Source organism: Canis aureus, chromosome 14, assembly GCF_053574225.1.
Source record: "Canis aureus isolate CA01 chromosome 14, VMU_Caureus_v.1.0, whole genome shotgun sequence".
Classification (NCBI taxonomy): Eukaryota; Metazoa; Chordata; class Mammalia; order Carnivora; family Canidae; genus Canis; species Canis aureus.
In genome coordinates, this window is record NC_135624.1 from 46,569,696 (window position 1) to 46,594,330 (window position 24,635).

General features: G+C 35.8%; 1 protein-coding gene and 1 long non-coding RNA gene across 4 annotated transcripts in view; both read left to right on the plus strand.

Annotated features, from left to right (window-relative positions):
• The window catches only part of GABRB1 (gamma-aminobutyric acid type A receptor subunit beta1), a 368,711-nt gene that overhangs the window by 138,559 nt on the left and 205,517 nt on the right, over positions 1 to 24,635 (plus strand). The gene's annotated exons all lie outside the window — the stretch shown is intronic.
• On the plus strand, positions 3,198 to 23,956 carry LOC144283608 (uncharacterized). The gene is made up of 4 exons (XR_013352168.1): positions 3,198 to 3,249; positions 10,352 to 10,436; positions 22,287 to 22,432; positions 23,643 to 23,956. It is a non-coding gene; the product is annotated as an uncharacterized LOC144283608 (long non-coding RNA).

Genomic DNA, 24,635 nt, shown 5'->3' on the forward strand with positions numbered 1-24,635 from the left:
TTTAAGAAACAAAACAGATGAACATAGGGGAAGGAGAAAAAGAGGAGCAAACCATAAGAGACTCTTAGCTATAGAGAATAAGCTTAGGGTTGATGGAGGGAGGTGAGTGGGGGGATGGGTTTAATGGGTGATGGGTATTAAGGCGGGCACTTGTGATGAGCATCAAATATTGTATGTAAGTGATGAAGCACTGAATTCTGCACCTGAAACATATTACACTGTATATTAATGGAATTTAAACAAAAACTTGGGGAAAAAAGAAATAAGAGTAGGAAATAAACTTGTGAACAATATCGTTGGTCAAAAACTGGTTACAACACAGTCACACACAATTTTTCCTGTATGGTTCACTAAATAACTATAAATGCATAGTCCAACAGAGAGTAGAAAAATGCTTTTAGCTGAGGAAGCACACAAATCAAATAATTCTGTGTCTCTTCAATGGGATCACTTTTAAGAGCCCAAACATATTTGTATTTATTATACCCATTGCTAGCTCTGATGGTCTCATATTGCCAGAACAGAGTTAGGTAGAAGAACTATCTAACTGCTGTCTAACTTCCATCCTATCGGGTAAGGAAAATACAATTCCAACCAGAATTGTTAAAGTAAATATGTTATAGATTTATTGAAAACAAGATAATTAACAAATTATAGGCAGCAAGTCATTATTCAAAGGACATTTAATAAAATCAGTGCACTGATAGATTTGCTCATAGTTTGAATCTATGTTGTAAAAGAAATTAAATAGTTAACAATGACTCTAAGGACTTGAACTGAGGAACTGGAAGAACAGAGTTGGAAAACTGTAGACAAAACACTTTTGGGGAGAACCTAAACTCTGAGGCATATTTGAAATGCCTGCAGATAGATACACAAATGGAGAAGTTGACTGGCAGTCTGATGCAAGAGCTTGATCCAGAAGGGAGATCTGAATTTAGAATCATCAGTGTATGGATGGCCTTCAGAGCCATATAATTGGATGATATCACCCAGGGAATGAACATAGACTGAACCCCCACATCAGGAGAAAGATGTCCTTCAATATTTAGAATTAAGAAGAGGGGAGAAAAGTCAAAGGAAACTGAAAAAAACTTCCAGTGAAAATAGAGGAGAAGCCAAGAGAGTGTGGTTTCCTTAAAAGCCAAGTGAAGAGAGTGCTTCAAGGAGGTCAGAATAATCAATTGTGTCCAATATTGCTAATCATCAGGATAACATGAGGGTTATTGGTGACTTTGACATGATCCAATTGGGTGTAATGATGGAGGAAATAGTCAAAACTGGAATAGATTCAGGAGAGGGAGGGAGGAGTGAAATTGTAAACAATGGACCTATCAGTGTGCTGTTGAGAAACATACATTTGAGAAGAGAAATTTCATAATTCAGGAGAGAGGGTGAAGAGATTTGGGTGCAGTGTCCTTGTATACTCAAGAAGAGATGGGATCTCCTGCTAAAGTGGAGGCTTACTTAGCCTTAGATAAGATCATGAGCAGTTTAATTATTGTAATAGGAGAGAAAGCAGAGTTACAGGTACAAACACAAATAGTAGGTCAATGGGGTGGTAGCACTAGATCCTCACAGTGACTTCTTAAGATGAGTATTCCCATTTTCTCCCATTTAAAATGAGGAAACTGAGGCATCAACAAGTTAAGAAACGTATTTAATATCATACAGCTGAAAAGCGACGGAAGCAGAATTTGAAATCAGTCAATCTGATTTCATGGCTTAAATGCTTAACGGCTATTCTAGTAGAAATACAGGGTTTAGCACAATGTCAGGTCTTGGCTGGACTTTTTTTTAAGTACTGAATTACACATATTGAGAACAATATTGACAGTCCAGAAAAACACAGCTGGTTTGGCACAGAACAGGGAACTCTGTCCCTAGGCAGACAGTAAATCTCTAAAGAGTCTCTCAAGATTAACATTCTTAGATCTTTTTATCTTTAGAGCCACAGATAGGGTGCTATTATAGTTGCTTGAGTTGTAGGAGAGAGAGAGCACAAGCTGGGGATGGGCAGAGAGAGGAGCAGACTCCCTACTCATGCTCCTTGCTCCTCAAGCAGGGAGCCCAACAGGACTCAATCCCAGGACCCCGAGGTCATGACCTGAGCCTAAGGCAGAAGCTTAACTGAATGAGCCACCCAGGCACCCCTATTCTGTATTGCTCTTAACAGAAGATCAACATGTGAAGTTTTCAAGGAATATGTCAGTTCCATATGTCTGCTTTTGTGAGCCTAATGTGAAAAAAAAAAGTGCACTATAAACATTTGTGTTACACTCAAAAATGGAATTAATGCCTTCTTACTGGTGTCTCTCAAGAGGCAGGTAGGCTGGTGGAAAGGAAAGAACTTAAGCTTTAGAAAACAAGCCCCTCCATTTACTGGTTGTATATCTCAGGATCACTTATGCAACCTCTCTGAACCTCAGTTTCCTTATCCACTGAATGTCTGTAGTGATAGCCACCTTTCTTTCAGGTTTTTATAAGAACTAATGTGTGTGACGTGAAAAGGAAAGTGTTTCTTGCTTTTTGTTTTTTTCTTACCGTTCTCTCACATCGGCCTTTCCATTACTAGCAATGTTTAGATAGAGCTTGGAGGGTACAAATACATGTCAAAGATGCTGCAAGTAGGATTCCAGCTCTGAGTGTCAGGTTGATTAAGTGGATTATTGGGTGCATTGTAACTCCATATTGCTATAGAGCTAACAGAAACATTAATCACAGAGATTAAAAGCATGGATGTTGGAGGCAGACAGTCCTTGGATGCAACCATTTAATTCTCCAGTATGTTAATTGTATGACCTTGGACATGACAATTAACTTGTCAATGCCACAGTTTCTTTAATAGGATTGTAATACTGCCCATGGGATATGATTACTGAGACAATTAAGTGAGAAATGCGTCTAAAATGCATAGCAAAGTACCTGTCACATAGTAAGCACTCAGTAAATAGTAGTTCTATTCCTATTCTTAAGGACTGCTCTGCAAGTTGAGAGTCTATCTCTTTAAAGTGCTTTTCCACTTCCTTGGAAGGTGCCGATGCTTTCAAGATTAAATGGAAGGCTCTTTCATGACCCTTACAGAATCATTTGGATTACCTTTGATGGTATCTGTCTCTAACCTTTTAGAATCTCTGTAGGTTTGTTCAAACTGGACAAAAAAGAATTTCATTCTTCTCTATGTTCTTAGAGTTTTGAGTCATTGGATTAGTGGGGCCAGAAAAGAACGAAGCCATTATCTTGGTGCAGGTACCTCTGTTATTGCTCATTATTTTCAAATGTTATGTACTTTCATCTTTTGTGTCACAGGGTAATTCTGTACCAAGGAAACCATATGTGCTGAAAATATAGAGTCATTTTTATTCACTCCATATAAAAAGGGCAATAAGGAATGCCATTTTAGGAAAAGATGAAGAGTCTTTGAAGATCGGCCTCCATTGTGTCTTTCAGGTGGAAATTCACATGCCAAACGAGATGCCAAGTGATTTAGTTTCTACTAAGAATCTTAATAAAATTTGGGGCTACAGTTGCGTGTAGCATTTATGGTTTACTCTAGAGAAAATATAGTATAATGAGTTTCTTTGTTATAGGTTTGACTTTTATGGCCTGTTTTTATCTCTATCTTTATTTTTTTATTTATTTATTTTTTTTTAAATTTTGGTTGGAGGTGCTTTCCTGTGTATTCCTGCTACCTCAGGAAGGACCTCCCTCACCACCTCGTGCCAGGACTATTACAGTAGTTTTTTTGTTTAAGATTTTTATTTATTTTTTCATGAGAGACACAAAGAGAGGCAGAGACATAGGCAGAGAGAGAAGCAGGCCCCATGCAGGGAGCCTGATGTGGGACTCGATCCTCTGATTTCCAGGATCATGCCCTGGGCCAAAGGCAGACGCTCAACCGCTGAGCTACCCAGGGGTCCCTATCTCTATCTTTATTGTGAAGAAATTTTAAATGTTACTACTACATGCCTGTGAGAACCATGGGCCATACTCTTAGGCCATTTATTTTGTCCAAAATGGATATTTAACTTGTTTCCAATGTTTGAAAGTGTCAAAAAGAAATAATAGCAAAATAATGAGCCTAAATGGTATATAGTAAAGAAAAAAGAAAACTAATGTCCACTTAAACAGGTGTGGTGCTACCGGGGCCATCTCTGCAATACCCTAGTGTCTGAAATGGTGCTGGGGAAATCTTTTGCCCATGACGTTTAGCAGCTGCAAGAACAGATTTGAGAAGAGCCACCTAAATATTCAGTACTCTACGCACCAAATCGATTCCTTGATTACCTTCCCTTTTCCTCCTTCTGTTAGGAGAATCAAGAATTGACATTGGGACCAAACAAATTTACACTCTGAATCATAATGCATCCACTAGGACTTTGGGATTAGTCCATTAAGAGAAGATCATGAATTTAAATTAAAGTTTGGAATTTAGGAGGATGTTAGTCCTCTTCTATCAGCCAGAGCCACTGATGAGCATTTGAAACACAGCAAAGGCACATTCCTTCCCTATTGTATATCCTATATTTTCCCTCCACTCTAAACATTTTGGAAATTCCTCTTTGTTTTAGCAAGGCTTTGGGAACAAAATCATAGGGATCACGGGGTAACAAAAGTGACAATGTGACTGCTTCTGGAGCTAGAATGCCAGGCCAAGTCAACTAGTATGCCAGCAAATGTCAGAGGTAATTCTAAGTATCTGGGCTTCTGAGGTGACCACACCCCTGCCACTGCATTGTGCCTGCTTTCCAGAGCCAGGAGGGTGTTAGGCATTGGTTATAACACATACTTAGGAACAAGACACAAGGTTTAACCTGGCCTTGCCACAAGCTAGAGAACCAGCTGAATGTCCTTGGGTAATATTCTCAAATTATAAATCTCAGTTTTCTCCCTTGAAATGTGGAAATTAAAAATAATAGCTACTTGGGGCACCTGGGTGGCTCCGTCGGTTAAGCATCTGACTCTTGATTTCAGCTCAAGTCATGATCTCAGGGTCCTGGGGTTCATTCTTGCATGGGACTCCCCGCTGCTTATCTCCCTCATCTTATGCCCCTCGACCTGCGCGCACTCTCCCTCTCTCTCTCTTTCTCTCAAATAGATAAATAAATCTTAAAAAAAAAAAGGTAGTCACAACTTCATAGGGCTTTCCTGATAATTGAGGGTGAAAATGCGTATAAAACAGGTATAGAGCCTAGCACATTAGTAAAGATTCAAAAAATAAATATTGCCATTTTTATTAGCTGGCTTATTATTTCCATCCTAAGATTCTTCAGTAGAAATTAAAGATATGGTTTAACCATTAGCTTATCATTTAGCTCATGCATTCATTTAATACTTTACTATAGATACTGTTGAGGAACTACCACACACAAGGTGCTGTTCTAAGTGCTGTTATAACAAACATTTTCAAGATCATTAAACAAAAAGAAGAGAAAGCTTCTACCATTTGAGAAAAAGTGAAGCCTTTTGTTTCTAATATCTTCTCTATCCATTGCCTGGCAGCCTAGCAGACATGTTCCTGGTGACTAAATCACCTCTTGTCAATGCAGAAAATGAATAGAAACCCTAATACTGGCACTAACATCTCTGATGCTCTGAGCACTCTATTCATCCCCATGCAGTCTTTTATTTTTTCTTGAGAGTTCAAGTGGCAATAAAGAATGGCCAACATACATTTTGGAAATGTACTCTTTGCACAGATGCACAGAGTAATAGCCCAATAGCAGAGGCACAAGCCACAATCTCTTTTCCCATCTAACAGCTCCTTATGCAAAGAAGAAGAATCCCTGATACAGAAAATGTTCAAGTACTCATGTAATCACAGATGCCATTCACCTATAGAAGAGACATGTTCCAGCAAAATCTATTCCAAAGTGGATTTGTACTGTGCATACTGTATTTTCCCATTGGCTTACTTAGCTGGAATTCTTTCTTCTTTGGATCTAGTTAAGAGTTACATGAAAATTGAAGCAACACATTAAGATGTTATGTGTTTAAATGGAGAAAAATATTTTCGATAAAATAACATTAATGTTAAAAATAATGATAAAAATATAAGGTACATCACAAGGCAAAAATAATATCAAGTACTCTATAACAATCATATGCCTCCTGATGCTTTTCATACCATTCCTATTTAAGGAAGGCAAACCCCTAGACACTTATTTGGCTGCTTTTTAAAATTCTCTTTGAGTCAACTTAGCATTTCTAAATTTGCAGCTAAATGTATTTATCCTTTGGGATTTCTCTTCACTTGAACTTTGTGATTTCTTTCTAAGTATCTTACTAATCCTGTACAGTTTTGGATGGGAGCTAATACCTATTACAATAAAAACAATTACTATTTATCAAGTGATATTAAGTGCCAAGCACAACTGTAATTTTATTTAATATTTCCAACAGTCCAGAGGACAATATTATACTTTCTTTCTTTTATACTTTTTTTAAATAAATTTATTTTTTATTGGTGTTCAATTTGCCAACATACAGAATAACACCCAGTGCTCATCCCGTCAGGTGCCCCCCTCAGTGCCCGTCACCCATTCACCCCCACCCCCCGCCCTCCTCCCCTTCCACCACCCCTAGTTGGTTTCCCAGAGTTAGGAGTCTTTATGTTCTGTCTCCCTTTCTGATATTTCCTACCCACTTCTTCTCCCTTCCCTTCTATTCCCTTTCACTATTATTTATATTCCCCAAATGAATGAGAACATATAAAATGTTTGTCCTTCTCTGATTGACTTACTTCACTCAGCATAATACCCTCCAGGTCCTGGATATCCATGTCGAAGCAAATGGTGGGTATTTGTCGTTTCTAATGGCTGAGTAATATTCCATTGTATACATAAACCACATCTTCTTTATCCATTCATCTTTCGATGGACACTGAGGCTCCTTCCACAGTTTGGCTATTGTGGACATTGCTGCTATAAACATTGGGGTGCAGGTGTCCCGGCGTTTCACCGATACCAAAAGATTGGGATCGTCCCCTGCATATTCTCAGACCATAATGCCTTGAAATTAGAACTAAATCACAACAAGAAGTCTTTTATACTTTTTTGTAGCAAATGAGGAAACCAGAGTTCAGAGAGGTTAGATAACTTACCCATGGAACTTTACTACAAAGCCTATGGACTTGACCAGAAGAGTATCTGGCTTTGGATTAGAAGTTCTCCCCATTCAGCTAGTATCTGCCTGAAAGGCTAAAAACAAATGACTCTCTTGTGTCTGTATCAGCTGCTTTGTTTCTGATTTACTAGATTATTAAATTATTGACTAGTATTTTCATTAGGAGTTGTTAGGACTTTACATATGATTAACTGCTCTTGGCAAAGCTCTTTTTGTTGAGGGACATCAAAAGCTTGTAGAATTTGTCTGCAACCAATCACTCAAAATGTTCCTACTCATATATTTGCGTAGCACTGTTTCTTTAGCTTACTCCTTAACTTTATAATCCTGAATTATGTAATCTAAAACTAAAAGAGAGTGTCCAAAAAGGCAGTTTATGTATTATATGTCAAACTCTCAATACTCTGACAATCAAAAGTCTTTTTTGATTTCAGGAAACCACATGAAAATAGAGTTTTCTAATGTGTACTTTATAAAATGTGTGTGAATGAGATATTAGCATGGCAGCTAGTCTGATGTACAATATCAGTGTGATGTTTTATCATTAGACCCTATTTAATTTGCATATAAACCTTGGATAAAAATAGACATGATGATTTTCAGCAGTCCAGGGAGAAAAGTATATGTTTAATGTCAAGGGTACAGCTAAGATTGGAAATATTCCAATTAAACTTGTGATCTCTCCATCCAAGACCCCCAAATAACCTCCTAGAATTAAGCCCACCTCATTTATTTGATCAATTGATCCAGAATGACTTGCCAACATTGTTCATAGTATAGGTTCATTCTGTGCTTAGAATCTTATTTCTTTTCCAATTTCAGCAGGGATGACAACAATGAAAAAACAAAACTTACAAAAAAGTAAATCTTTCGAGCAAATAAAACAAAAATTTAGTCCATCAATTAAGGGAAATATTAAAGTTTTCCTCAATACTGGCTATTTCTACATCAATGGATAATAGACACTTCCTGGATGTCTAAAAGTCAAAGGTTATGCTAAGAGAAATAAGTCAGAGAAAGACAAATACCATATGATTTCACTTATACGTGAAATTTAAGAAACAAAACGGAAAAAAGAGGGAGAGAGGCAAACCATAAAATAGATTGTTAAATATAGAGAACAAACTGAGAGTTGCTGGAGAGGAAGTGGGTGGGGGATGGGTTAAATGGGTGATGAGTATTTAGGAGGGCACTTGGGATGAGCTCTGAGTGTTTTATGTAAGTGATGAATCACTAAATTCTGCACCTGAAACAAACAAACAAAAAAGTCAAAGATAGTTTACCTTTTATCTAAAGGTGAATTAATTAACTGACATAGTCTTTAAACTAGGATTTTCCTTTTTTTTTTTTTTCCCAGAAAGTTAATACTGTCATTAGCCTAACTAAGAGTCTGAGGAAGTCAGGGTGAAATTATAATGAATGCCTCCAAATTTTATATAGTCTGTATTTGAAATGCTAAATTTGGCCTGGCTTCAGACCTAAGGATTGTACCCAAATCACTAGTGTCTTATTTTATTTATTTTTATTATTTTTTTTTTACTTTAGCTTTCTTTTTAATTTTATAAAGAATTTTAAAATATTGAGAAACAATATTCTTTTAGCTTCTTGATGTACACACATTTATATTTTAAAGTTATACAAATGATTTATCTTTTTCTAGAAAAGTCTAAAGTTAGTCTGCTTTACAAGTTTTTTTAGTCCCTTTACAAATATGAGATCCTCTGCTTTAACTATCCTCTGAATGTCTTCCAATTTTTATTGTCAAGAATTTTAATCGTAGCTCATTTTTGAGCTTACAAATGTATTGCTTTGATATTTTAAGAGTCAATACTCACTGGCATTTACTAGCAGGAATTAATAATATTTGTTGTTATTTATTCTTGTTTCTTTCACTCCCCAACTTCCTTTTCATTTTATTTTCCTTCTTGCTGGAATGTAAGCAGCAAGAGTCTGGTTTCATACATTAGAAAATGTCTATTTCATCTGGGTTCTGGTGTTAGATTTTGGGTATAGAATTCTACTTTTTTAAAAAAGATTTTGTTTATTTGTTTGAGATAGGAGAGAAAGAGAAAAAGCAGGGGGCTGTAGGCAGAGTGATAGGGAGAAGCAGAGTCACCGCCAAGCAGGGAGCCTGATGAGGGGGCTCTATCGCAGCACCCTGGGATCTTGACCTGAACTGAAGGCAGACGCTTAACCGACGGAGCCACCCAGTAACCCTAGAATTCTACTTTTAAAGAGATTTTAACTCAGCATTTTGGGGGTTCATTTGAATTACATTTCTAATTTAAAGCCTTCATTCTTTCTATTATACTTTAGAATTTCTCTCTGTATTGATCCTATACTTGATTTGACTATAATGTCCTTTGGTGTGGGGTTTTTTGTTTATGTGATTTTTGTTCTTTTTTAAGTTTACTCAATATTCTGGGATATTTTGTTCAAATTGAAGACTCATGTATTTTGTTAATTCTGGTATGTTCTCAGCTATCATATCTTCAGATATCAATCTACCACCATCCTCCATATACTCTTTTTCTATAGTCCCTATTAGGCTTATGTTAGAACTTCTAGGTCTATTCCATTTATGTTTCTCAATATTTTTCATAATTTTAATATTTTAATTTTTTTACACTAAGATCGTTATGTGAACTCAACTTCATTTTTTCATTCAATAATTCAAGCTTCAATTGTGTCCAGTGTACCACTTGGCTCATCATTTGGGACTTTCATTTCAATAAGCATATTTTTAATTTCTGCATTTTCTAATGGATTTTTTAAATAAAAACCTAAATAATTGTATTTATGCTTTTTACTCTTTTATCTACTTGGGAATATTAGTTACGTGTAAACTAAAGTTCTTTCACATTGCAGTAGAACACAATGGCTAAGAATATGAACACTGGACTTGGATGCCTAAGTTTTAATTCTGGCTCCATAACTTCCTACCTTCCTGTTCTTGAGTAGTTACTTTCTATCCCTGTCTTGCAGTTTCCTCACCCATTAAGAGAAGGAAAATAACAGTATATCTCACAGGGTTTTTAGAACAATAACAAGATATAAATATAAAGCATTTAGTATGATGCTTGATACCTAATTAGTGTTCATGAATAGCTGCTATTATGGTTGTTATTATTATGATTATAATTACTATTTGCCCAAGTGTAAGATTTCATAGTATTTATCTTCTTTGTATATTTGGTAAATTTTGCTTATTATCTCATCTTCCAAGGGAGATTACTCCTGCAAGCATTCTGGGTTTTAATGACCTCACAGTAAGGCTGGCTTGTGCAAGCTGCAGTCCCAAACTTATAGAGGTAAGTGACTAAAGCTATATGTTGCTTTAGACTACTTAGTTTGGGGCTCTCTAATAGTACGGCCAGTGTTCCAGCCTCTTTCTCACTAGTACTTTGAGCCCCCATAGTTTCTCAGACCCTATGACTAGAAGCACTAATAACTTTGCCCCCAAAAGTGCATAATCTTATGTTAGTGCTATAAAAAGACTTGTTCATAGGAACATGTGAGAAATTTCCTAGGATATCACAGAAAATTGCTAGGGAGATTTCTGGAATACATTTTTTGTTCATCTTCTGTTTTCTTTTTTTTTTTTTCTTTTTGGAGGGGGAATCATAATCAGGTTTGCTATTCACTACTATTAATGCAGTACTTTTTAAACTCCAGGATGATATGATATAGAAAAGCATAAGTAGAGAGTCATGGTTTCACACTGGAAAATAAAGCATGACATTCAGATTTTTCACATAAAGAATCAGAAATATTCTCTAATGTTTTTAATTGATAACCAGATATCCTGTAGAATCTCATGCTGATCAACTGGTAATAACCATGTTATAGAGCTCCCTTGATATTTAGAAAAGAAGACATTTTGCTTCTTATTTGCATGAGGAACATTATTTGAATCAGAAGATAAAATCTTATTTCATGGCATAGCTACTGATATAATGTGGAATTTTGTTATAATTCTCTGGTCCTTGTTTGTTAACTTCTAATGTTGTACTTTGTACATAATACAAAATTAACACAAAAATTTTAAGTTGTTTCTTTGTACCCACATTCCCCAACCAACTTTATTCTTTTTTTTTTTTTTTTTTTGGTGTTTTTTTTTTTTTTTTTTTTTTTTTATTGGTGTTCAGTTTACTAACGTACAGAATAATACCAACCAACTTTAAATCAGCAATAGGGGGTGATTAAATGATGATGATTAAAACAAAGTAAATATGTGGCTTTAATTTAGAAAATAATATGTAATTTTATGTGTATGAAAGGACTCCTTTGCTAGTGCAATAGCAGTGCAGACTCTAGGATTATAGTTCAGAGATTTTTACATATTGCTTTTAGAAGTTAAACCTCAACCCATAAAGTGGGCCAGATACATAATTCCAAAGAATCTAGGATTCTTTGCCATGTCTGGAAATACTTTTCTGCCTATTATTTATTTATTCATTTATTCAGGCATTCCTTTTGCTGTGAAAATTACAGGCCTCCTGTGTACCAACTTTCCTCTTATGTGGACTAACTCTGCTGTTGCTAGTGGATGTATTAGCTTAGTTGTCAAAGTTCAGGTTACATTTGTGATTGCAGTTCAGTAGTGTGGTTCATTTAAGGTAGCAAACATATGGTGTTGATATGAAAGAGGTGAAGTAATGTCAGTCATATGCTTCTATGAACCTCAAGCATTTCAGGAATATCTGGGGTGGTGAGGCAATTACTAATACTAAAGAAAGTGGTACCAACAGATAAACTAGCATACTATCAGCTCTTCTTGCCTCATTGTATATAACTCATTTAGCACATTTCTTTTTAAGCTCAGTTCTCCTTTCTTGATTCATATTTGATAATTCCATGAATAATATAAGATAACCAGCACCTTTTTATCTGTCTTCTGGATCTGTGATCTGCTACTCCTCTAAAAAGCATGACTATTCACTCATTTCTTCCTTGGAACTCCTATGTTTCCTCATTCTACCAAACTTTGGAAATGAAATGCTGTACAGATATCTTCTTTTTTTCCCCATTTGCTGCTTCTAAACAATTAAATCACTATATCTGTTTATACCACCCTCTCCAACCTCCACTTGTGTTGCTTTGCATCCCTGAGTTTATAGCTACTTTCTTAACTCACATAGCTCGCAGTTTTGTTTTTGTTTTTCATCCTATTCTGTCTCCTATCCAATGCAAATATAATCAAATGGATAATACTTTGGATCACTTCACTTCGCAGTTGATAGACCTCCAGCTTCATTCTTATTAAAAAAAAAAAAAAAAGCCAGACAGTCACACTTGATCTGTATGCTTTTTTTACTTTAATCTCTTCACCTCATCCTTCACAAGCCCTCAACTGAAGGTTCTGCCCTAATAGTTACTCCAGTTCTTGGTCCTATCCCAATTCACCGGCATTAGACTCTTGTTCTGTCAGCGTGCCATTGTTGGCTACTATAATGTGGTTCCTCACCACACTTTAAAACCTTCAGTTCTCTCTAGAGAAAGCTTGTGGCCACCCTTTGTTATTCTAATATTGCTTCCATTTGTAGACATCAGAACAACATTGGAGAAAACCACTCTTTACAATCCATTCTGTGTATAACCCCACCACTTTACCAAAATAGCCATCCTTTCAGTCATTAGTCATCCTATTACTACCACACTTTATGATCTTTCATCTGTCTTATGTGTTGTGTTGTGCTCATATTTTCAGATTGTTAAGGGTAAAAACTCTGTACCTTTCTCTTATCTCCTTAAAAATTGATATAATGCTAACATGTAATATTGTTTCTGAATGAATGAATGACTAGGTAGATGAATGAGTGGCTGGATGGATGGGGAATGATTGCATTTCCACCAAAAAACAATAAAAACTGTATTGCTCCACCTTCCCTTACTTCATTTCACTGTAACCTATGCACAGCAGTGATAGAGCAGCTTTTAGCACTACAACAAAGCAATGTCAAGCCTTGCTCTCCTCAATTCTTTCCCCAATTTAATTATTTCCTTTTAACAACTTTGGTTGTACTCCCATGAGCTACATCAGACTACAGAAGCCAATCCAAGGTCAAGCTTCAGGTAAAATGGTAAATTGTACTCAGCTGAGGTTAATTTGACTTGGTTTGCTCCTTAATCAGCAAATCTCAAAGACAACAAGATGGCATAAGTAACCGTGGTTCCCAGGTGCCTCCCTCATTTTTCACAATGATATATCCACTAATGTGTGGTGGCCTCAATTCCCTCCTTGCTTTGGGAGGGATTCATGAGATCCAAGAGTCTCCACCATGCAAGATTTTTGAATATTATATATCTTAGGCAGAGTAGTTGGAGAACAGGTCAAGTCAGAGATTCACCTTCTTACCACAAAATGATTACATTGCTGTACCATGGTTTTATGTTTCACTTGTTATTTCTTCCTAAGATGGTTTGGGTTACAGGGCAGTAGGCTTAACACACCTGCTTTTCCATCTCTAAAATAGGCATTAGAATATTTTTAACTTAATTTATTTCCATGGTGTCTCAAACAATGTTCTGCTTATGCTTGCAATATACTTTTCATTTTCTTTTGTCAAGGAGTCATTTTCTCAATGCTAATCTCTGTGCTTTTATAAAACTGACCAGTCTTTAGAGCAAAAAAGTTAACAAAACCCATCAATTTTTCCACTGGACACATTTTCTCACAAGATTATGCATAGGCCATTAGGTCATTGCAAAGCTCCTCCAGTTCTTCCAGAAAAATACGATCTTCCTTCCTTCTTTCTTCTTCTTCCTTCCTTTCTTTCTTCCTCCATAATCAATTCCTAGAAGGAACTAAGACTCCTACTTTTTGGGAATTGTTTGTACCATCTCCCCACCATGGAGTAAAAGGTCGTAGCTTACATGAAATCAATCATATGAAAAAATGAATTAAATTTCAGCCTCAAATCTAAAGGTCAACATTAAAACTTCCTGACAGAAGATATATGGAATCATCCACTGCTCAGTCTTATTGTAAAAGATAGTATTCTGTATTATTAGGTAGTGATGGAATCATCCAAAACTGTGTTCAAGTCTGTGAAACTTTGGAGTATTCAGAGTGTCAGTACTTCCTCATCTGAAGATGCTAATAGCATCAACTCACAAGATTTTTCTATTATGTATCACTGTATGTAAAGTAACCAGCAAATAGTAAGAGTTTAGTAAATGGTAGTTATTGATCCCTTACAATGAAAACAGTGATCAAATATTGGTCTGCAGATCTCAGCTCCAAGTGCTGACAGCAACAGATTGTTGCTCTCCTCTTGCTCAGATGTCTCATGGAGGAGTACCATGTGTGGCTGTGCTCTACTTAACCAAGTGAAAACATCAAGCAATGTTCAAAGCTTCTCATGACTGGCCTATATATAGCTTTTTCCAGGAGGTCCCCAAAGCGCTTAATCAAGTGTCTTTTCAAATATTGCATGAATCCATAATATTGCTCTGACACTGAGCACATTTCTCAAAATGTCTTTAAAGCATTAAATTCTAGGGACGCCTGGGTGGCTCAGTGGTTGAGCATCTGCCTTGGCTCAGGTTGTGATTCCCAGAGTCCTGGGATCAAGTGCCGCATCAGGCTCCCTGCAGGGAGCCTGCTTCTCCCTCTGCCTGTGTCTCTGACTCTCTCTGTGTGTCTCTCAGGAATAAATAAATAAAATATTTTTTATTTTTATTTTTTGAGTCTAAATGCTTTTATTAAAGGAATCTAAATAATACACATAAAATCATTGTACCTTCTTCATGTTTTCATATACAATGCTTAAGAAATATTAATTAATTGAAAGAGAAACTTTGAAATAGTCTTGAATTCTCCCTATCACAACTAAACTATTTTGAGTGCATTGCAATTCAAATCCTAGTACACGAATGAACCTCAAAACTTATTTAGTCCAAAACTGTTATTCTTATGGGTGACAGAAGTAAGGCTGAGAAAAGTTAAGTGAATTGAATGAGTTTACCAATTTTTAAGAGTGAAAGAAAGGACAAGAGCCCAGGCTTCCTGAAACCTTGGCCAGGCATCTGTTCAGACCAAATATCAGGCCACTCTAATATAAATTATTTAACATTTAAGTTTACTTATGCACTTTTTAAAAGAATCAAAATAAAGCTAAGCATTAGAAAACCATCCAAGAAATAAAATATTTTTTAAAAAATTAAATTCTATTCCAACAATAGGATTTTTGATCAACATTTCCTGAATGTGCCTTCAGTTTTACAAAGCCAGGGAACTAATTGGTGGGAGGAGTGTTTCAGGAAAACAAACCTGAGGAGTCAGTCCTGAGCTCTCTCTTGTAATCACTGCATTTAAATGATCTTTCAGTTGTCCATTAGAAAGTCAGTAACTGTGTGCTAAGCACACTGGCACGCATACTAAGCATCAGAATATGGACCACAAATCACAGAAAGGTCCCTATTTGGAATTTTTAACTTGGCTAAAATTAGAAAAGCAGTTGTAAACATCACTTGGTGGAGGAAACTTGTCTGAAAACCTTTGGGTGGTCTCAAATATACTTTAAAAAATGCCTAACAATTTAGAGAATCTAGTGTCTAATAACAAGAGACAATGGTGAATATGGTCCATACATTTTAGAGTCTCATGAAATTACACATATTTCTAACCAGTTTACTTTTCTGAATCTTTAAGGTACTCCACCTATCCTAAATTGATAGTAATGCAAAGACAATAACCATGGATTTCAGAAATTCTCTCTCATGAAAAATAAGTTAAAAATAACATCCTACTAAAGCAGGAATATCTTCAACTAAACAGGACAATATTAATCCCATCATACTATTTATAGTAGTTTCCCTTTTTTGAGAGACCATTTTGGCTCTATTGTTCAATAGCTTTTAGAGGTGTTTTATCCAAACTGTGAAGTCATGGTAGCTAACAATTGAATAAAATATTAGACTTTTTGGAGTGCTTGCTATATGCCAGGAACTTATGAAAAAACAATTTGGGTGGATTATTTTGCTGCAGTCTCACAAAATCCCTCTTAGGTAAACTAATATCCTTATTTGTTTTATTTTAGAGAGAGAAAGGGGAGGAAGGGCAGAGGGGCAGAGGGAGAAGGTGAGAGAATCTGAAGCAGGCTCCACACCCAGTGTAGAGGCCAACACAGGGCTGCATCTCACAACCCTGAGATCATGAGCTGAAAGCAAGAGTTTGACACTTAACTGACTTAGCTACCCACATGCCCCAATCCTTATTTTAAATGAAGAAATAAAGGTCCAAGGGTGATTAAATAACTTTCAAAAGGCTGCAAATGTAGTAAATATTGGAAGCAATATTATGAAGAAGTAGGATCTGTGCTTCCATTTCTCTTGGCATTGCATTTAGCTTCTGTACTAGATGACTTCTCGAATCTACAAAGCATGCTTACCTACAGGTTACATATGATCCTCATAATAATCTGCTTTGTAGATAAGCAAGAATATATCAAGAAATGTTAACACCACACAGATTCCTGGTGACAAGGCTTAGAACCCAAGCCCAAATTTCACTTCAAGCCACAAAATTATTAAGAAATTAAGCTAAATCCACACTGGGAAGTAATTGTTTCTTTTTGTGGAACTGACTGCATATATGTATTAAGCATGACTGTAAATTAATTATATCCTGAATAAAACCTGAATCCAACTACATTTCATCACCTACATTATTACTTCCTCTCTAGTTGGGACTATCATCACTTATTACCCGAACGTGCCTACTTTTATTCCTTGACAGTTGTAGTTCTTTGGATCACAGATATTTCTGTGGGGTTGGTATAAGAAATGAACTTTGCCCTCCATGAAAATAAATGTTCATGCATATTCATACAGACAGACATGTACGCAATTTAGCATGAAATTCCATGAACTTTCTCTAGTTGAGCTTCTTTCTTTAAGTTTTTTAGCCTCTTCTCCAAATCTGTTAGATGCACTGCAGCCATGATGATGCTTAAAACAGAAGTCAAATTAGGTCACTTCTCTATTAAAAACCTTCTGAAGACTTCTCACCTCACTCAGAAAAGAATCCAAACTGAGACACCACATAATCTGACCCCAGGGTACCTCTTGCACCTTATTTTCTACCTTATCCTTCCAATCACTTTACTCTTCTCACAAAGGCCTTCTTGCTCATATACGTCAAGCTGACTCCTGCCTATGGCCCTTGTTCTTACGTTTCCTCTGCTGGAAGTTTCCAGAAGTCCACAAAGCTGACTCCTTCACTCAGATCCCACAATGTCATCTGACTACAGAGGTCTTCTATCACTCTATGTACTCTATCTCCTCTTGCCTTGATTTGTTTTTTGTCTTAACAATTATAACTATTTTTCAAAGTATGTACTTCCTAGTACTTTGATTCCTATCTCTAAATACCAGATTGTAAATTCCCTGAGTATACAAACTTTGTTTTGTTTACTGCTATAATCCCAGTGACCAGATCATGGTTGGTACATAGTAGGCACTCATGTAGTATTTGTTGGATAAAAGCATAAACTATATAAGAACTTAATGAATAAATATAACCCAAAATACAAATCTAAATGAGTGTCGTCTTAGTCAAATTAGCCACTAAGAACAAACAAATAAAAAACTGACATTTATTTGTCTTCAGAGTTAGTTCAGAATTAGTTCACAATCCACTCAGTGAGGTTAATTTCATTATTCTATAGTTATTTAGAATTTTTTAAAAGTTCAAGATAGTATCATTTTAAATAGATGACCCATTTTATTTACTGGATGTGTTTCTGGTTGATTTTTCACCCCAAATATAATTGACCTTTAAAAGGGAAAATTGTATTTTGGCTGCCAAGTTAAATGATATTGTGCTTGTTGAACTGCAATCAATACTCCTCTGTGAAATTTCCTATATATCAAAAAAATATTGTTACTCTTTGAGTTCATTGGTTTGTCAGAAATTCAAGATGCTTTAGAAGGAAAATCAAGAAATCATTCCCTCTATTCCCCCCTTTATGATGTGTGACATTGAAGACTATTCCAAAAGAGTCTTGAAAAGGTATAAAAGAAGTATATTATCAAGTTAATATAGACTTCATTAAATAATCATGACATTTAATCAATAAACATGTTTGAAGATCACTGATAGTGACCAAATAAAATATCAAACTTCTTGTACTGAAGTTGGCATGTAATGTCCTTGGTTATATAAATTCAACCTGTTTTAGGTTTGAGGATTACAATAAATGTCAGTCTATATCAGGCAAATACCATATGTGATTAAACTCTGGTTGCCCATTCAACAAACTTTTATGGAGCACCAATTGTGTTCCAGCAGGGTAACCAGTTGCTGGAGATACAAAGTTGAATGGTACATATATTTTACAGAGAGAATATGGGAAAGGAATAAATGCTATGCATTGTACAAAGTATCGTGAGTGAAAATGTACAAAATGAAATGGGATCACAAAAGAACAGAAGCGTAAGTCTTCTAAGAAAAATGAGGAGAACAGAGATTTTTTAAGAAGGTGATAATTGAGCTCAATTATGAGGAATGCTGAACAGGTTACCAAAAAAAAGAAGAGGTCAGGGGAAGGAAACAGCTATCAGGGCAGTAGAAATACTTGGAAAGTCTTGGAGTGGATGGAAAATACCGTGTGTGGCTAAGTGTAGGAGTCAAGCATGCAAGGGTAAGTGGGGTCCTCATACAGAGTGTTACAATAGTGATGAGCAATCCCACATTTAGAAAACAGGCTAATGACTGTTTCAGAATTATTTTTTAACAAGTCCCTTTCTAGGAGCAATGTGGAGGATAGAATATGAGAAAAGTGAAGCTATGCTGGATTTTTAGTAGCCAACTTACATTTCAAAAAGGAGCTAGATTTTTTTTTTAGTTATTTTTTTACTCAGATATAATTAACATATACTGTTATATTAGTTTCAGGTGTACAATATAATGATTCAACAATTCTATACATCTCTCAGTGCTCATCAAGATAAGTGTACCCTTAATCCACTTTATGTATTGCATCCATCGCCCCCAACTCACCTCTCCTCTGGCAACCACTAGTTTATTCCTTGTGTTTAAGAGTAGTGTTCTTTTGTTTTTTTTTTTTTGTTTTTTTTTTTTTTTTGTCTTCTTCATTTGTTTTGTTTCTTAATTTCCACATACCAGTGGAATCCTATGGTATTTGTCTTTGACTGACTTATTTCACTTAGCATCATACCCTGTAGGTCCATCCATGTTTTTGGAACTGGCAAGATTTCATTCTTTTTTTTTTTACGGTTGAGTAATATTCCACCTTATATATCCATTCAACTATCAATAGACATTTGAGTTGCTTTTGTATCCTAGCCATTGTAAATAATACTACAGTGAACATAGAGGTGCATGTATCTTTTTGAATTTGGGTCTTTATTTTCTTTGGGTAAATAGTAATGGAATTACTGGATCATATGGTAATTCTAGTCTTAATTTTGGGGGCAACGAGAAACTAGGTATTTTTATCATACTCACAGAGTCTGCTTCTGCACTATACTAGAGCATCCACTCCTGAGTGTAGAATACTTATCTTTCTTTCCCTGTGACCTAGCAGAGTTCCTGAGATTGTGGATAATAAATAATTTTTGAATTAAACCAGATCGTTACATTGTTGGTTTTCTTTTTTAATACACTGAGCTTCCAGGCTCTATTGTACAACACACAATAGTGCAAAGAAAGATAGAAACATCCTTATTAAGTCTTCACAGGTGTCCAGTGGTCCATCTTTGGTAAGAAGCAGCTATGCCGGCATTTGTGATCCAAGACAACCGCATTGAAAAATTCAAGAAAGCACTTCAGACCACCTTGGTTTGCTCTTCCTTGTTAGCAGGATAAAGTCAGAACAAACAGTTCAATTAGAAGCAATTTTTATTTCCTATTTGATCTGATTCCCTTAATCTTCTTACCTGACAAGATTTCTCTGAAAAGGCAGCTGGAGCCATACTGGGAAAATTTAGTTAAGAAAATAATTGTAAAAAAAAAAAAAAAAAAAAAAAAAAAAAAAAAAAAAAAAAAAGAAAATATTTGTATGTGTCATATGGTACATCTTCTGGCAGCTTGCTCAATAGCTGAGGTCATAAGTACAGCCTGCCCATTCCCTGCTAACCCTATTCAACTCTATCCAAAATATTAAATTGATGGTTCATTTTTAATTGATTTGGCAAATGAGAGAAGTTTAACTATCATGTTGTGTATGTATACGTCAAACCCACATCCAGTATGGGCTAATAGCTGTATACATCTTTTTTTAGTCTTTCCAACAAACCTAATCATTGTCAGCACCTGCATGTATCTCCCACATGGCTTTTGAAAGCCATCACAACCATTTTCAAAGACATCTAAATCCTTTGACTTCAAAGCATAATGAATATATTATTTTGAGAACAAAAGAGTAAGGATACGGAACTAAAATTCTGGAAGGTTAAATTGAGCAAGGCGACATATGTAATAAGAAGTGGGACCAGGATTTAAATTCCAGCTAGTCTGACTCCAAAACCCCTTGGTTATCAAACTTTACCTCTTTCTCCAGATTCATCGAGATATAATTGACATATAACATTGTATTAGTTTAAGATATCCATCATAATGATTTGATACATGTATACATTGTAAAATGATTACCATAATTAGTTTAGTTAATGTCTATCACCTCAAATAGTTATTTTTTTTCTCTTGATGAGAACTTTTAAGATAGACCCTCAGCCACTCTCAACTGCACAATGTGGTATTGTTAATTATAGTCAGGCTGTACATTCCATCCCCAGGACTTAATTATTTTATAACTAGAGGTTTCTACCTTTTGACCACCTTCACCTGTTTCCCTTACCTGCCACCAACCCCATCTCTGACAACCACTAATCTATTCTCCCTTTCTATGAGTTTGGTTTCTGTGCATTTGAGTCACCTTAGGATCTTGTGAAAATGGGTATTTTGATTCAGTAGTGTTATGTGTCAGAGGTGGGGACTGAGATTCCAGGGAGCCACTTTTAGTATAAATACTAGGACACTGTAGTTCTAAACCACTACACTGGACTACAAGCGCAGAAAATTCAATCTGTGCCAAGGACTGTGACAGATGTCTCACCTAGCTCTGCGAGTGCTAACCTCAGGTCTAAGTGATACATGACATTTTTCCTTGGCCTTGCATTTTGTATCCTATTACTTGAATTATCAGATTTTTAAGAACAAAATTCAGGCTTTTTGAGGCATTAGACTCCCAGTAGAGTATTTATGATCCACTTTACATTCATCCCCTCACCTGGAAAGAAAATGCCCATGTAGAAGAAAGGCTGGGAGAATAAAGATGGGATGATCAGAGAGTCAGATAACCTGTCAAAAGCCACATCACTAAACCCATGTTAAGATGTAACAAGGAGAAGGAAGGCAAATGCCCCCAGAAGTTTTCTTCTTGCAGTTCCTCTAAAATGCCTACCTCTTTGATGCCTCAGGGCCTCTTTTACTGTCCCTTTTCTGATATATTCTTTCCCCCAAATCACATGGGGTTTTCATCTGTCCATTTTCAGCTCAAATGTCACCCCCTCAGCAATGACTATTTTATCTAAAATCCATCTTCCATCTTTACTTCTCCCCTGAAATATCCCATTACCTCCATAAATGCAGAGACTTACTTCTTCATTCACCAATTTCCATCACTGTCCATGATGAGTGAAATGCATTGCTCATGGTAAAGAGTTAGCAAAATATTTGCAAAATGCATAAATGAAAGATGAGCAGAGTGAGACTAAGAAAATGTCAGCAGATTTGATAATAAATTATTAACATCCTTAGATAAGAATGTTTTCAGTAAGATAGTGGAAGTGAAAGTATTTTGAAGGAAATTAATCTACTCTTTTAAGAAGATTGGCCATGACAGGAAAAAAAAAAATTTAGGAAAGAGTCAGGAAGCTGGGAGAGTGGGAGACTTCAAGAAGAGTTAAACTATCCCATTGATAACAAAACTGAACTCCAGTAATTTAAATGGAAACCCAAACAAGTAATGCAAGGAAACCTCCATCACATGGCTGATTCACAAACCAAAAAACCACAAATTATAACATATAAGTTACTTAAAGACTTTTAAGCATCTAGATTAGTCATCCAATGAAATCAAGCTATAGTTCACATTCTCTTCTTCTTGTCCTTGGATTTTTTTTTTTTTAAGTCTCAAGTCTTAAGTCATTGCACCAGAATCAGGATAAGATGTGTGCTTGAGAGCAGTTCTTGAGAGACACAGTGTCCTTATGTCTTTAATGCCTACTTCACTACCAGCCTGGTGGGAAATCATGTGAAAACCAAAATGTGTCTGCGGTAAGGAGTGTAGCGCTTGTACTGATGATTATCCTTCTATATGAGCTTTTGAAAGCCAGTACAGTATATTTCAAGGCTTTTGAATCACCTGACTTCAAAGCACAATGGATATGTTTTTGTGTGTGTGAAAAAGAGAAAAAAGCAAAAGCAATTTAGTTCCACTCAAATTTGAATAGAGTAAAAATGATGAAAAGAATATTTCAAAAATGTATTTCAGTCTGTAATTATTAGCCATTTTATATATTTCCCTTATTGTATCATTGACTGTTTAAGATGATCATACTACCTATTTCCAGAAAGATTTAAAGTAGTTTCTGGATCAAACTAAAATTCTAAATTAAACCTAAAGCAGAACAGATTCCATCTTAATATAACAAATCATTTTTAAAAAATATATCATGATTTTGAATTACACATTTATAATTGAATGTGTTATGTTTCTCCCTCCACATAAATGGTAGAAATCTTGGAATAAGATTGTACTTTCCAACTAATCCACTGTAGTCCCACAAACAAAGTAGATTCTGCAGTATCTTTACTGTAAATTTTTTAAAAAATCAAAGTTGAGGAATATAAAATTAATGATGCATTCAATAGTTAGAAGAGACCATTAATAATCTCAAATATAGCTAATCTTTATGGGATGAAGTTCTAAGGTACTGTATTAAGGTACTGTTCTAAGATACCGAAGTTCCAAGGAATGTGTATTAACTCAGTTAATCATAACAATCATATGCTGTGAGTTCCGGTTTTACCCCCATTTTAGTAGACGAGAAAACACATAGAAAGCAGTTAAGTAACTTCAAGTTTACATAGCTAAGAAGTAGAAAAGCTAGAAATTCAAAACAAGGTGCTCAGTCTTCAGAGCCCACATACCTAAGCACATATGGAGAAGTTTTCAATCCACATGGAGCCAGCACGGTATAAAAAACACGAGCTTTTAATTCTTCCCACCACTCTGTGAAATATGTGATGTTATCCATTTTACAAATGAAGAAATTGGGACTTAGAGCCAGGCTTCATAAATATGTGAGCATTGACAATTTACTTAATCTAAGACTGAATTTCCTCATTTGTATTCTGGGTTAACATCAAGTGTCTTTTAGAGTTTTGGGGGATAATTAAAATAAAACACATATGTAAAGTGGCAAGTAATAGATTTACACAAATGGCTTTTTGTTGAAGGTGTGACCTAAATCTGTCTCCCCAGGAACGTCTTTCTCAAGGACCTGGAAGCCATTCCTTTGAAATGTAATCATTAGGGAAGATGAGGGTTCTTTCTCCCAGTCTCTATGGAAGGGTAAGAGCTTAACTTACATGAGCGCCAATCAGCACACACAGGTAGCATTATCACATTGAGCATCCTCACGAATAGGATTCACTAGTACTTTCTGCTAATGCACCCATGGATTTAAAAAACTCTCCCATCTTTTGTTTCAGTGGAGTTACATTTATTATCTCCCCTCACTGCAGAAGTTTTGAATAAAGTCTTTCCTTCCTGTTTGAAAATCAAAGTTTGAAACAATTGGGTCTAACCTTAATTTATCAATATAATGATTTTGTGCAAGAGGGATAATGCAGAAATTGGATAAAGTGTGTATGTGTGTGTGTGTGTGTGTGTGTATACACACACACATACAGTTGACCCTTGAACAACACAAGCTTGAAGTGCATAGGTCCACTTACATGTAGATTTTTAAAAATATAAATACAGCCCAATATTATAAATGTATTTTCTTTTCCTCATGGTTTCCTTTTTTCTAAGATTTTATTTATTTGTTCATGAGAGACAGAGAGAGAGAGAGAGAGAGAGAGAGAGAGGCAGAGACACAAGCAAAGGGAGAAGCAGGCTCCATGCAGGGAGCCCGATGTGGGACTCAATCCCAGGACTCCAGGATCACGTCCTGGGCCAAAGGCAGGTGCTAAACTGCTAAGCCACCCAGGGACCCTCATGATTTTCTTAATAACATTTTCTTTTCTCTAGCTTACTTTATTATAAGAATACAGTGTATAATATATATACAAAATATGGTTAATCAACTGTTTATGTTATTAAGAAGGCTTTGGATCAAAAGTAGGCTATTAGCAGTTAAATTTTTAGGGAGTCAAAAGTTATACTCAGATTTTCAACTATGCAGGGGTTGGTGGTCCTACCTTCCATATTGTTCAAGGACCAACTATAAGTGTGTGTGTGTGTGTGTGT